A 14,263-nucleotide genomic window follows, 5' to 3' on the forward strand; every position below is an offset into this window, starting at 1 on the left:
TTTTACCATTTTTAAGCTACAATTGTGTTTTTGATATTGAACACAGGTCTTTTTCAGTAAAAGAATTGTCTTGACATCAAGATGTGGATGGCTGTTAATTTTCTACACCTGAATGAAAGCCAAACAGACATTATTACAGTAATCCCTCGCTACTTCGCGGTTCATCTTTCATGGATTCGCTACTTCGTGGGTTTTTTCAAGGCGGCTTATGGCTTTTGGATATTGAGGGAAAATCTAGGAAAACCATGAAAGATGATTAGCATCTTTCCACATCTGAGTGAAATTTACTTACATTAAATCACAGCTTAGGAATTACTCTGTAGGTAATTCCTAGGATATCACATGTAGTTCCAGCTGAAAAACATTATAGAATGACAGTTTAATGCAAAGGGTGGGTGTTAACACTACAGGGAGGGTTTTAAAAGTCCAAATACTTGTTAAATACATAAAAAAAATATCTTACCTCTACTTTGTGGAATTTTGTTTTTCGCAGGTGGTCTCAGAACGCATCCCCCACGAAAAACGAGGGATCACTGTATCTTTGTTACTCCCCATCTCATTAACTATGTTTCTAATAACCTTGGTCATCTGTCATCATGTGTTAAGTCTTCAGTGAGAATTCTTGGTTCTCTCCTTGACTTAGACCTCAGATTTGATAAACAAATCAACTCAGTGGTTAAGACTAGTTTCTTCCAACTTAGAAACATTGCAAAACTGAAGCCCTTTCTCAGTTTTACAGACCTTGAGAAAGTAATTCATGCATGCATTTCTTCATGATTAGACTACTGTTATTCATTATACATTGGGATTCGCCAGTCTACATTGCAACTTTTACAGTTTGCCCAGGATGCTGAATGCAGATTTTTAACTTGAACATAGAAAAGAGAATATATTACATTAGTCCTCACCTCACTTCATTTTCTACAAGTTCAAATTAGGATACAGTTTGACGTGCTTATAGATGTTTTTAAAGCACTAAATGGTCTGGCTTTTTTATTTTGCAGATCTGCTCACATTCACAATCATGCAGCGCTTTCAGAAATTTTCATCACAGAATATGTTGAAGAACCTGTCTGAAACTCAAAAGTGATCTGGCATTTTCGGTGTATGCTGCAAGACTTTGGAACAGTCTACCATCCAAACGCACAAACTTGCTTTTGAACAGTGAGAGGCTGTGGTAACATGGGATGTTTTTATTGTCGTTTGATTTAACGCTTATCTGTTTCTTATCTGTCTTTTATTTGTTGCTGTCTTTATCTGTCATTATCTGTAACCACTTATCCAGTTCAGGGTCGCGGTGGGTCCAGAGCCTGCCTGCAAGGCAGGAATACACCCTGGAGGGGGCGCCAGTCCTTCACAGGGCAACACAGACACACAGATACACATTCACTCACACCTACGGACACTTTTGAGTCGCCAATCCACCTACCAACATGTGTTTTTGGACTGTGGGAGGAACCCGGAGCACCCAGAGGAAACCCACATGGACACGGGGAAAACACACCAACTCCTCACAGACAGTCACCCGGAGACAGTCACCCGGATTTGAACCCACAACCTCCAGGCCCCTGGAGCTGTGTGACTGCGAGACTACCTGCTGCGCCACCATGCCGCCCTATTTTAACATGTTATTTATCTGATTTCTTTTACCTGTGTTTTGTTCATGTTAAGTCATTAGCTATTTGTATGTACAGAAATTTGGTCAATGCAGGTTTAGTAAAGAGTGCTTTATTAATAAAATTTACTTACTTACTTACTAAAAATCTCTTATAGCTGATATCTTTTAATGGAAGTTAACTTCCATTCCATCAGTAGAATGACCACAAGGGGTCTAGCAGAAAGAGGATGACCTCATAGCTTTTACAGTGTTGTAAACTGCTGCTTTAGAGGGACACAGAGATAGTTTCAGTTCCATGTTTTATCATCAGTATTGAAATGTGAAGCCAAGTTTCTCATGAAGACTAAGGCACAGGGGCCAGCTACGGACAAAGGGTGCTGGGATCATATCTGTGGAGATCAGGAAGCCTTTCACCAGGTATTATATGAAGTTGGGCCACAGCATCATTCAGTTAAATGGCTGGAGGCTAGTAAACACTCAGTGAGAGAATGTATTGTTCAAAAGTTAAAGGCTTTGCATCTATAACAAATTGCTGTAAATTTATGGTGGATATACAACAGCATCTTACTGTATTTTAGAGTAATTGTAAATTACTGTCAAATAATCATACTTCAAATGTAAATAAACAGTAATGTGATCATTTAAAAAATAACAGTTTCATTTACCAGCATTATATAGTATTTTCTGTCAAGTTGTGGAAACATGCGCCATCTTTTCTTTACAAGTCCAGTAACTATCCATCAGCATCATACTGATGACTGTAGGCTTATGTTTCTGTTTTCATGATATTATATGTTTAATTTCTGATCAAAATGCTTTTACTTATTGAGTGGCAAATGTTGATTTTTCCTGAGCTTGACAAGGTGAGATGGATGATGTGTCACAGCTGTAAGAGGAGACTTTGCTAATTTTCCCCACAGTTCGTGAACACCTCTAGTATTTGTGGTCAGACTGTCTTGCACAACATTCAGTCAGTGCATGGAGTGCCTAGAATTGTTTATTGTTTTAATTAACAGAAGACAAATTAATCTTCCATTGTTCATGAGATGACTCATTTGTGACGGACACATTTGGACTTCACAGCTTCAGTAAAAAATCCACATGAACTTCAGACAGGTAGCTATTAACATTGTTTTTTCTGAAAATGACAATGTCCAATAATGATTTGTCTGCATAATTAATGGACTTTTAAATTTTCAGATGTTGTTAATTAGGTCTATTTCTTTAAGTTACTACAATGAATAAAGAAGCTCTATAGCTTCCCCTATGAACCAAAAAAAAAATGAACAAACCTCATTGCATGTCTGTGCTTCTGGAATTCTACTTTTTTATTATTAATTATTTTTTATTTTGTATTATTTATTTTAGAAATATTAAAAGAAAAAAAATCCCATTTGTAATTAAATGTAATATGCTGGCATATACTGTAAACTGATGTAAAAAAGTTATTCCAATGTTATACTGTTATACTATATACTGTTGTACTATATACATTTTTATATTGTTAAATTACAGTAGAGCCACTTTTTACTTTTGCAGTAACTTGCTGGCATTTACTGTAAAATTATCATACAAAACTGTTTTGCTACTTTTATGTACTGTAATTCAATATACTGTTAAAATAAATGAAGATATCTGCTCTGTAAAAAACAGTAAAATGCTGATGTCTTGGTTGCCAGTATTGTACTGTTAATTTACAGTGATTTTTTACAGTGTACAAATAGAAATAAATAATTCTAAGGTCATTGTTATGCAGCTCCAGGGACCTGGAGGTTGTGGATTCATGTCCCACTCCGGGTGACTGTGAGGAGTTTGGTGTGTTCTCATCGTGTCCATGTGCGTTTCCTCCCAAGGTCCAAAAATACACGTCTTTAGGAGTGTGTGAATGTGTGGGTGTGTGTCACACTGTGAAGGACTGGCTCCCACCTTGTGCTCAGTGATTCTGGGTAGGCTCCGGACCTGCCACAACCCTGAATTGGATAAGCAGTTACAGCCAATGAATGAATGAATGATTTATAATATTTATGTTGCAAACAGTAATTATAACTGTACATTACAACCATATTATTAATTTTATACCAATATCCCAAAACAGACTGTTCTTATGTTAAAACTATAAAAAAGCAATTGATTCCAAATCCATGAACAATAGCATATGCCTGGCTGTGCTTCTCTACATCACCTTTATCATTTTCTTGTCACCATCCATTATGTAAAGTGTAGATTATAGCCTGAGGTGTTGATGACACAAACCATTTGTTTAGTGACATGATGGACACAGAAATCATTCCCAAAACCTCCTGCATTATGTACTAGTAGTTTCAGATTCATGATTACTGCAGTGATTTGATCAGCACTAACAGCAATAACATGGGGTATGTAATCATTCATTATTAATACCCCTCTGGCACAGGGGCAATAAGGTCTCTCACACAGTTCATTATAGCCAACAGAGACAAGGAACACAGTTCTGTTTCCTCCAGCTTCAGCATCTTGCATTTCTCTGGAGGAAGATAATACAGAATGCATGGTGGCCTAGTGGCTGTATACTGGGAAATGGAGAACTATTTATTTTAGGTTTATATATGATCTTGTGTAAATGCAGTGGCTCAGAAACCTCTACAATACAAAGGTAAGGAATTATTTAACCAAAATGCTCATTACAGATTGTGTTTCTTAGCATGAATATTTCATAATTAATGCATGTTTGTAAGCAAATTAGCACAGAAACATTTATGCTAATTGAGCATTCTTTATGTTACAGGGACAAAGTTAGCTTTGAATGTGCGTTATTTCATCTCAATATCCATCAGTTACAGGCTATAACGGATATGACTTAAGTGAAAGTAGGCAATTCTATGCAAAATAATGCAAGTTTTAAACCATGTCACCTTTCTGAAAAAATCACACACAAAAAAAAAGGGGTTTGAGATATCCTGTGAGGAAGCTGTCCGGCATGGATGCCCCAGAGCGCAATTACAGTCCACATGTCTCTGAGAAAGCCCCTTGTCATGGTAATTACATGTATGTCAGAGCCACTGCACTGCTATGTTACAAATAGATGCAGAGAACAAAGTGTGAAGGCAAGGAGGTGGAGAGAGAGACAAAGCTAGCTAGCAATTGAGAGGGAGATGGAGAGAGAGAAGGGATGTTTAGATAAATGTTAAATAATTAAACAGACAACTCAATACAGCAGGAAAAACACAGAGATAAAGTGACAAACACAAAAAAACCCATCAGCTCCATCAGAGCAGAGCAAACAATATAACAGTATTTCAGTTCTCACTAATAAACCCTACCATCAGGCTGTGGAATAGTGAAACTGCATTCTTTGTAGTGTAGAAACCCTCTGTGAAACAACTGGGATGAGTTTGACTGGTGTTTATTATCCAGCATTAAAACACAACATCAATTCCTGACTTTAGGTATGCTCTTTTGGCTGAATGCCATCATATACTCACTGAAATATACCAACATGTAGTGTGTAAGACTTTCTTATTAGAGTAGAACTGGTTACTGCAGCAAAAGAAATTCCTTATTAATTCATTTTAGAAATTGACCACATATAACTAATTAATTGCACAATTTTGCTGTGATTAGAGTAATTGCATTTTACATTACAAGTAATTTTGCATTAAGATTAAAGCTTTTAATAATGGATAATGGATGTAAAATTACAGAATCAATGTAAGATGAACAAAGTGGAAGTATATTTACAATAGCAATGTCAAATTAAATAAATAATTTAATCACATTACTCAACTCAAGTTCCAATGCTAGTAATTCATTGTATTTTTGGGATGGAGACAAATACATGTAAAGTGTGGTATGCATGAAATACTGGCTTGAGGAAACCTGTCTTGCCCTGTTCTATACTGTCATATGTCTGATTCCCCAACATGTGCTCATTTAGCACATGACTGTTTTTTTTTCTTTTCTCCTCCCTAGCCGTGCCTTAGTCCAGCCTCAGACTCATTTGTGTTTACAGGTGTTCCTCGTTTGTCCTGTGCATTTATACCCCTTTATTTTTTATAGTGCGCCCTTTTGTGTGTATGAGTTTGTGTCCAGATATGTTTCTCTGTCTGTGTCTTGCACGCTTTACCTCCAGTTCTCAGTTGTCCTTTGTTCAGCCCTGTCATATTTAATCAAGTCATCGTCTATCATTAGTTTATTGTCGGCTTTTTTTCATTTTGTCAATAAATTCCTTGTGTGTACATCCATCTTATCATCTTTTCCTGCTCAACCGTGACAGAAAACCAGACCTTCAATTATGGACATAGCGAGGAATACGTTTGCTGGGTGTACTATTCGTAGCACTTCATTCCGTTCAGATCCGGGCACACCTCAGGTATGTTTTGAAGGCAATAGTGTCCTCCACACATTGTAAACAAAGGAGCCACCGCTAGCAGCATGCTGGAGCCTCCCCTTCACTGGAGAATTACCCCTTCAAGTCCGGGGAAAATTTTGGTGGGACGTTGAGGGTTGGAGCTGTTAGTCTCAAGCCTCAGGACAGAGGAAGTAAGGCTAACAGGGACACACTTTATGAGGATCCTTGGTCAAGGGACTTATGGGATTTCCTCATGAATGCGCTTATTGGACCTTCCGAACCCTCAACAGCTTCAGTGCCTGCTCCTCAAGCAACACATGCCTTTCGTGCAGCCCAAGCCCCTGCCTCTGTGGATGTCAATGCAGGGCCCCCTGCCTCTGTGAAAGTCAATGCAGGAACCCCAGCCTCCATGGATGTCGTTGCAGGGCCTCCTGGATGGAGCCATAAAATCCTGAGTGACAAACTCCTTCCCTCTGCCAGGACATTAAAAATGGGTCACGGCTGGGTCTTCCAGGACGACAATGACCCACAACATACAGCCAAGGCAACAAATGAGTGGCTCAAAAAGAAGAACATTAAGAACATGGAGTGGCCTAGCCAGTCTCCAGACCTTAATCCCATAGAAAACTTATGGAGAGAGCTGAAGGTCCGAGTTGCCAAGTGACAGCCTCAAAATCTTAATGATTTAAAGATGATTTGCAAAAAGGAGTGGACCAAAAATCCTCCTGACATGTGCGCAAACCTCATCATCAACTACAAAAAACATCTGACTGCTGTGCTTGCCAACAAGGGTTTTGCCACCAAGTATTAAGTTATGTTTGCTAAGGAATAAAATTTCTCTCTGCAAAATGCATATATATATATATATATATTTTTTTTTTTTTATACAATGTAATTGCATACATTATATTGTAATCGTAATAATACTGTGTAATCAAGACAAATATCCCCCCTAAAATATACGCGTGTGTAACTCACATTGCACAGATTCACATATGGGTTTGCGAATGTGCAACTTTTGTGCATGTTTTATACGAGTGTGTAGATGTGTGTAGATTTCCTCTTCAACTAAAGCAAAACTGTGAGCACATGATATTTTTGTATACTTGTGTGTGTAGAATTGGATTTTCAATGCTATTTCAACCCCCAGTTTGGTGTCTGGGAGTCAGGACAAGGAATCATAAAATTGAGGTTTAAAAATATTTATGACCAGATCTGCATCCAATGCAGAGAGGAATGCAGAGAGAAAGAGAGACATCATCATTGATCAACCTTTCTTTCCTCTGCTACACAAAGAGTGAAACTTTCCTTAATTCCCATGAATGAATTGATCTGATCTCTATGTTTAACAAGTTTCAATGTTGTAAAAATAATTCTAGTTGGATAATCAAAAGGGAACTATAATGATATGATTTTTAAACTAGCTTTTAATTATGAGTCACAACATCTGTTATTTGATAGACATTATGTGTTCCATTTGGTTAAGAATTGTGTAAAATGAAATTAAGCAAATTGACAATCTTAGTGCCCATTCACCAGATTTGAGTTTGCTCAAGAAAAGGCCTTTTTAATGTACTAACTACTCACCATGTGGAGCAAACACTTTTACTTTCTCTGCAATGCTTTTTTGATCATGGTGATAAACTCAGTAAAGTCTTGGCTTTCCAGCATAAACAACAATCTGCCTGAAATTTTATATCACAAATTCGACTTCAAAATGGCACTATTACCACAGATCCTTTAAAAATTAAAAACTGCTTCAAGGATTTCTATTCATCAATGTACAAATCCGATTTTGCTCCTGATATTCAGCAAATGGAGTCATTTTTGACAACCTCCCTATACACACAAGTAGTACTCTCGCTAAGTCTGAATTGGATTCTCCAATATCTGAGGAGGAAGTTAGCTCAAACATTCAAGCAATGCAGAATTGTAAGACTTCTAGGCCTGATGGCTTTCCCACTGAATTTTTAAATAAATTTTCAAAAGAAATCATTCCTTCATTGTTGGCCATAATCAATGACTCCTTGGAGCGAGGTGCTCTTCCTGCCACCCTGCAACAAGCAATTGATATTGAAGAAAGAAGACCCTTCGGAACATATCCCCCATCAGTCTGCTTAATGTAGATGTTAAGATTCTGTCAAAAGTGCTTACCAGGCATCTTGAATGTGAATGTACTGCCCAGATTTTTAAATCTTTTCCAATCTATCCCTTTGTTTTTACCCAAATCATTGTTCAAAACACTTGACCAATATATTTACGACTTTTGGAATCTATAATATATATATATATATATATATATATATATATATATATATATATATATATATATATATATATATATATATATATATATAAACCCCCCAAAATTGGTAAAGCGCTTTTTCAAAGCCCTAAAAGATTGGGAGGTTTGGCCTCTCCAAATGTTTTGTTCTATTACTGGACAGCAAATATTCAGAGTATGTTATTTTGGTGCCAAGGTCATTACCGGCTTTGTGATTGTGTGCCAGCATGGACAGCAGTGGAATTTGATGCTGCCAGACCTGTTTCGTTGATGGCAGTACTATGTGCTCCACTGGCTTCAAACTCTATCTATTCCTTATTCCTTATACAACCATATTTTAAATGCTTCAGTATGTATTTGGCACCAATTTAGGCTTCTTTTCTGTCTTCAATCTCCATCTATAAAAAAAATGCCTTCACTGCCAATCCTTTATTTTCTCCTTCGCTGATGGATTTTGCATTTCTTGGATGGCATAGGATTGGTATTAAGAGGATTAAGGATCTTTATGTAGATCACATTTTTTATACTTTTACACAGCTTGGTACCAAACTTGTTTCTCTTAAAACTCACTTCTTTAGATTTTTACGAATTCGAAATTTCATTAGAAATGCATTTATCGGATTCCCTAATACTCCCTCAAAATCACCTTTGGATGATTTTTTTTAGAAATGAATGCTGATTCTAGAGGTAATAATTCTAAATTATATAACTTCATTCTTTCTTTAGTACCCACCCAGACCATAGTCCTTAAGCAGCAATGGGAAGAGGATTTACAGCTCACTATTGAACAAGATGTTTGGAACCGGGTTATTCATCGCATACATACTTCTTCAGTTTGTGCCAGACCTAAACTTATTCAGTTAAAAGTGGTTTACAGAGTGTACTGGACAAAGGTTAAATTAGCTTCACTTAACCCAAACCTTGATGTTCTCTGTGATCGCTGCTCCCAAGCCCCTAAGGTGACTCTAATTCAAATAAGTTTAAAGCCATTGCTTCAAAGCAATAGAATTTCCAGCCTAAGTGTTATTCCTCTTAGCAAAAATTAGGATGCTATTGTTTAAATCCAGATGCCCTATGCCACAACCTGAGCATGAAAGAAACCTCCGCCCTCTGAGAAAATAAACCAGTTGTGTTTATAAAAACAATCCTTGGTTATTTATTTGTGTGTGCACTATTTTTGTATGGAATTTTCACTTTCTGGTCAGATTCAGTTTTGGAGCCAAGAACCCTTCAGCAGATCAGTAAGCATAATAATATATTAATAATACTTCATTATAGCTAATTCCGCTAAATTATGTTTAGTGTCGCCCAACATGATGGCCTCCCTGTCTAAGCCTAAATTGCTAAATATAAATTTAATTACTACCAAATGTATGGTTATGACACTACATATGAATGGTATAGGTACTATTTGAAATAGCCTTTCATTCTCATCTCAGAGGACTACACACTCACAAACATACTCACACCTCTCTAGCCCTATCCCACCCCCACACACACATAGGTGGACACGTTCCTCATCACCACATGCTTCATTACTTCAAGGCCGTAATTCATGTTGCCATGACAATGGCTAATCTATAGTATGTTGCCTATATTATCTTACCTATAACAAAAGATGCAGACATCATTCATTCATTCTTTAACCTTTGTAAATGACTGTAAAAACTTGATAATTTATTTAAAAAAAATTAAAAGAACATTATATATTCTCTTTAAATATGCTTCTTTAAATCATCGTGGCACAGCAGTACACTGAAATGTAAACTCATATTACATATCAAATTAATCCCATTCAGTAGCAGTGAGCACAGACACACACATGCACATATGCACACAGTAGTGATCAGGAGCAGTGAGAACACACACACCAAGAGCAGCAGGCAGTCAAATCTTGCTTAAAGACACTTTAGCCATGAACGTTGTGGAAGGAGACAATACTAAGCCTTCACTCCCCCACCCCAATCTTCCTGCTGGTCACAGGTGTTGAACCAGTGACATTAAAAGCCTATTTCTCAAACCTTTCTGAAGGTTCAGAAGATGTATATTGAAGATGGAAGGAAAATCCCAAATGTCTGGACAGTGTGGCATGTTATGATCCAGACATCTGCAGAATGGTGTTGTCACATTTGACCAGGAGGTGCATTTCCCGTACTACGACAGAGCTAGCATTGAACTAACGTGGTACACTGTAAAATGTAATAGCCGTGATGACTTAAATTAATTAGTTAACTTTAGTGGTTATGAAGATAATGCACTTCTTACTAGTTTTTTGTAAGTTACCGTTAATTGTAGAGACAAAAAAACAATTAACTTATTGTCTTGAGTGCAGACAGCTTAAAACAATCAAGTAGTAATAAAGTCTGCGATGTGAGCATGCGCAGGACTCAACGTTCAGTCTCCCGCCCAGAACTGGTTTAATGGCCGGTGGATGACTTCGGTGGAGCCTGCTTTTGTCTTTTGAAGTAAGGTAAGTTGTCAAGCAAGCAACGAATTTAAATGTATTTTATTTTCATTTATTTAACGAAATAAAATTGTGTGACTTTATTTCTGAATACTCCCATAGCTCTATCTAGCTAGTCGTGGATGTGTTAGCTAGCATATCGTCGCACTTTAGTATATAAAACGGAAAATACACATTTTAAAGTTAAGTATAGTAGATCTTATGTGAATAAGAAGATGCTGAAGTCTACTCGGAGAATAAATTTAGCCAAATTTAAAGGAAAACTTCCCCCAGAAGTTGGTCATTTTTTTTAACTGTTTTAAAATTCTTTACAGACTAGAGTCCAGCATCCGCTTATTCACATAAGATCTACTATATTTTAGTAAACAACTGAATATTGTACATCATAAAGCGAAACCATTTAAGCTGTCACATATGCGACTTAGTGATAGTAAATTCACTAAACGTTAGCCGCCTATAACTTGTTTACCCGCCGCCGTCCGCCACTGATTAGAGTACGTTTAGCTATGAAAAACATTTTAGTTTCAGTATTAAATTTAGTTTCAACAGCAGGTCTTATAGATATGTTAAGGGAAATAGTCTGAGAAGACCTGTAAGGCTTAAGCTCAATGAGATTTCCATGGGGAGGTGCAATGTTTTTTCACAACGTATTCAGAGTTATTCACAACGCAACGTGTATTCGTCCCGAATAGTCACTGTACGGGGGTTCCACCTTAAAACTGGTTAGCCGCACTTCTGCATCGCAAGGTCGTAATTAGCATCTGAAATGTAAATAAAAAATTTAATTTTTAACTTTTATGTTGCTTTTTTCCCTGAACTGTTACTTTTGTGTACTGGTGAAACAAGTGAAATGCTACTTTAAATTTTTTTATGACCTTGAATAGATATTTTAAAAAATATACATTCATATCAAAACATTTATTTTTCACTAGCACTTTTAAAACATGCACATATCAAGGAATGTTTCTACAAATTTCTACTAATCTACAAATTACAACACTACAAGTGGTGTGTTTTAACCAAAACATTTTCTGTCCTTCTCAGAAGTGGATGTGGCAGTTGTTGGTGAGCTATTCACTGAAAAGCTGGTTTGAAGTTGGCCATATCACACTGAAGGTAAGATTGAACCTTTTAGAATTTCCGGACAAAAATTTCACCTAAACTACCATCAGATTTGCACAAGGGGGCCATACCACTGAAAATAAATGCTCAAATACAGTTGCCACTTTATGTTAAATATATATTGGATCAATTTCTTTAATAAACAAATGACCAGGTATACTTTCCTCACATTTGTTTTTTGTTGCTTATGACAACTTCATGGGAAAGGCTGGAAGGCTGTATAGGCAGGGCAGTTTATATTTTGAGAAATGGCTATGCCTATCAACATTTCCCTGATGTAATGTTATTTTTTGTTTGTTTTTTTATACAGGATTCTGACAGTGATGAGGCCTGGGCACAAGTGTCTGTTGGGGTGCTGACTGTCATCAGTGAAGATATGCCTCCCTCTCCAAATCATCTCCACCTTGACTCAGTGTCTACTGCCATCATTGTTGAGGGAGATATTGTAATGGACAATTTACAGAATCTGCCTCAAGCCATGTGCCTCTTGTTTGGGTTGGCATATGCTTTGCACTTAGATTACCCTAAAGCCATGAAAAACACGTTCAATTTCATTCAAAGAGTGATGCTTGGCTTGGGAGAGAACAAACTTCCACCTAAGCTGCAAACTCTTAAAAATCTCCTCTTGAGTTAAATGGCTAATCAAGTGAGTCTAGGACAGCTCACTTAAGTGGATTCTTTTTTTTCTAATGTCGTTTCTAATGTTTAAACTAAATTAAGGCTTTCCTTTCAAATAAACAGCCCTGGGTTTACCAGCAATTTATGTTTATACCTGTATATGTTAATTTTGTAGTTTTATTTTATTTATTGAATTGCTGGCATGTATGTACACATCTTGTCATCTTGTAAAACAATGCCAATCCTATTTTAAGCCTTTGTTCTTATTCTAAAAAAAACCAAAAACAAATAAAAACATGTATAATTGAACTTTAAAATCTCAGTACCTTGATTTATTGTGTAAATGGGCTTATTTTAAAGTGTACGGAATCTGCTTTTCATTCATGTTTTATGTATGTGTAAAGTACTTAAGTTACACAAGTAATACTTACTTGGTCTTTTTAAGGCAATCGGTTTGCATAGTTTTAATAAGTAATTCAGATTGCTGTTCAAGTAAACACAACTGACAAATTCTAAGTTGCAGAAAATGTCACTGTAGTTAGCCCAACTTTGATTAATGAGTTATTTTGAATATACACATAGTACATTTTAATTGAAGTTATTTAGCTGTTTGAAATAGTAATTCTGAGTAGGCTATACTAAATCTGAAGTACAAGTAGTATATACAGTTTTTTTTAAGTTAATTAAACCGAAGTGTAAGTAAACTATACTAAATAAGCATTTGTTAATACAAGATACAAGTCCCTATTCCAATTTACTTAGTTTTTTTAAGGCAATCGGTTTGCATGCTTTTTTTTAAGTAAGGTTAACTAATTAGATTTTACAGTGTACGATGCATCGTTAAACTAACCAACATCTGAAGTCCGACCATTTCCCAAAACCGTCATACTTTGTTAGTACCACAGTAGTTTGAATCATGTTGGTTTAAACCACCGTAGTCCAAACTACAATGGTTCCAGACGTGTTTGGTCTGGCTTTCACAGCGGGAAACTTGCAAAAACTCACGCATTTTGTAAACTTATGTGGAAATATGAGAGTTGTGATCACAATTACTCATACTGTAATCATATAGAATCAGCAGCAAAAAGAATAACGTTACTTGTATTAAAAATAAATGCATATTTTTAAATAAAATAAAAGAAATAACTATGATAAAAGACAGAATATTTTGTAACAAAAAAAATATTTCAGTGTATTTATTATTATAGAAAAATTGATACTTAGCAGTGTTCCTCAGTGGCGCAGTGGGCTACACATGAAAACCATGCATTTCTGTGTCGTACAGAGGTGGGTTGTTTTTATAACAGCAACTGAAGCTCTTACTGATGAAACATTGATTCACTGAAGTTCTGTAAAGTATTCTACATTGCCTCTTCTGATATATATATTTGTAGTATATACCAACATGATAACATATTTTTACACACACACACACACACATGCTACAGTTAAAGTGCCAGTTGTACTCAGTCTTTTTCATCCTTTGTTTGAACTTTTTTTTTTAACCTCTGGGTGAGTCATGTTGTAATTAAACAATTTAGAGCAGGTGGGAAATCTGTGAGAAAACAACTGCTATACGTTTATGCCCTAATCTCACACTTAAAAAAGGTTCTACAAGGGTTCTTTAGTAAAGAAAATGGTTCTATATAGAACACTTGAAAAACCTTTGCATCCTTAAAGGTTCCTTTGCATCATAAAAGTGTTCTTCAGATTGATAGAGAATGTGCTATAGATGGTTCTATATAGCACCTTGTAGAAAACGCTTCTGTATGGCACCATAAACGGTGCCTTTATTGTTACAAGTTTGAAATCATAATAATTGAAGAACAC

General features: G+C 36.3%; 1 protein-coding gene and 1 long non-coding RNA gene across 2 annotated transcripts in view; one reads left to right on the forward strand and one right to left on the reverse strand.

Moving 5' to 3' along the window:
• Positions 1 to 14,263, reverse strand: part of kcnab1a (potassium voltage-gated channel subfamily A regulatory beta subunit 1a) — a 258,469-nt gene that overhangs the window by 212,616 nt on the left and 31,590 nt on the right. The gene's annotated exons all lie outside the window — the stretch shown is intronic.
• Positions 10,517 to 12,380, forward strand: LOC136709239 (uncharacterized). Its single transcript, XR_010804474.1, has 3 exons — positions 10,517 to 10,699; positions 11,738 to 11,809; positions 12,126 to 12,380. It is a non-coding gene; the product is annotated as an uncharacterized lncRNA (long non-coding RNA).

This window comes from Hoplias malabaricus, chromosome 11 (assembly GCF_029633855.1).
Source record: "Hoplias malabaricus isolate fHopMal1 chromosome 11, fHopMal1.hap1, whole genome shotgun sequence".
In the NCBI taxonomy this organism is placed as follows: Eukaryota; Metazoa; Chordata; class Actinopteri; order Characiformes; family Erythrinidae; genus Hoplias; species Hoplias malabaricus.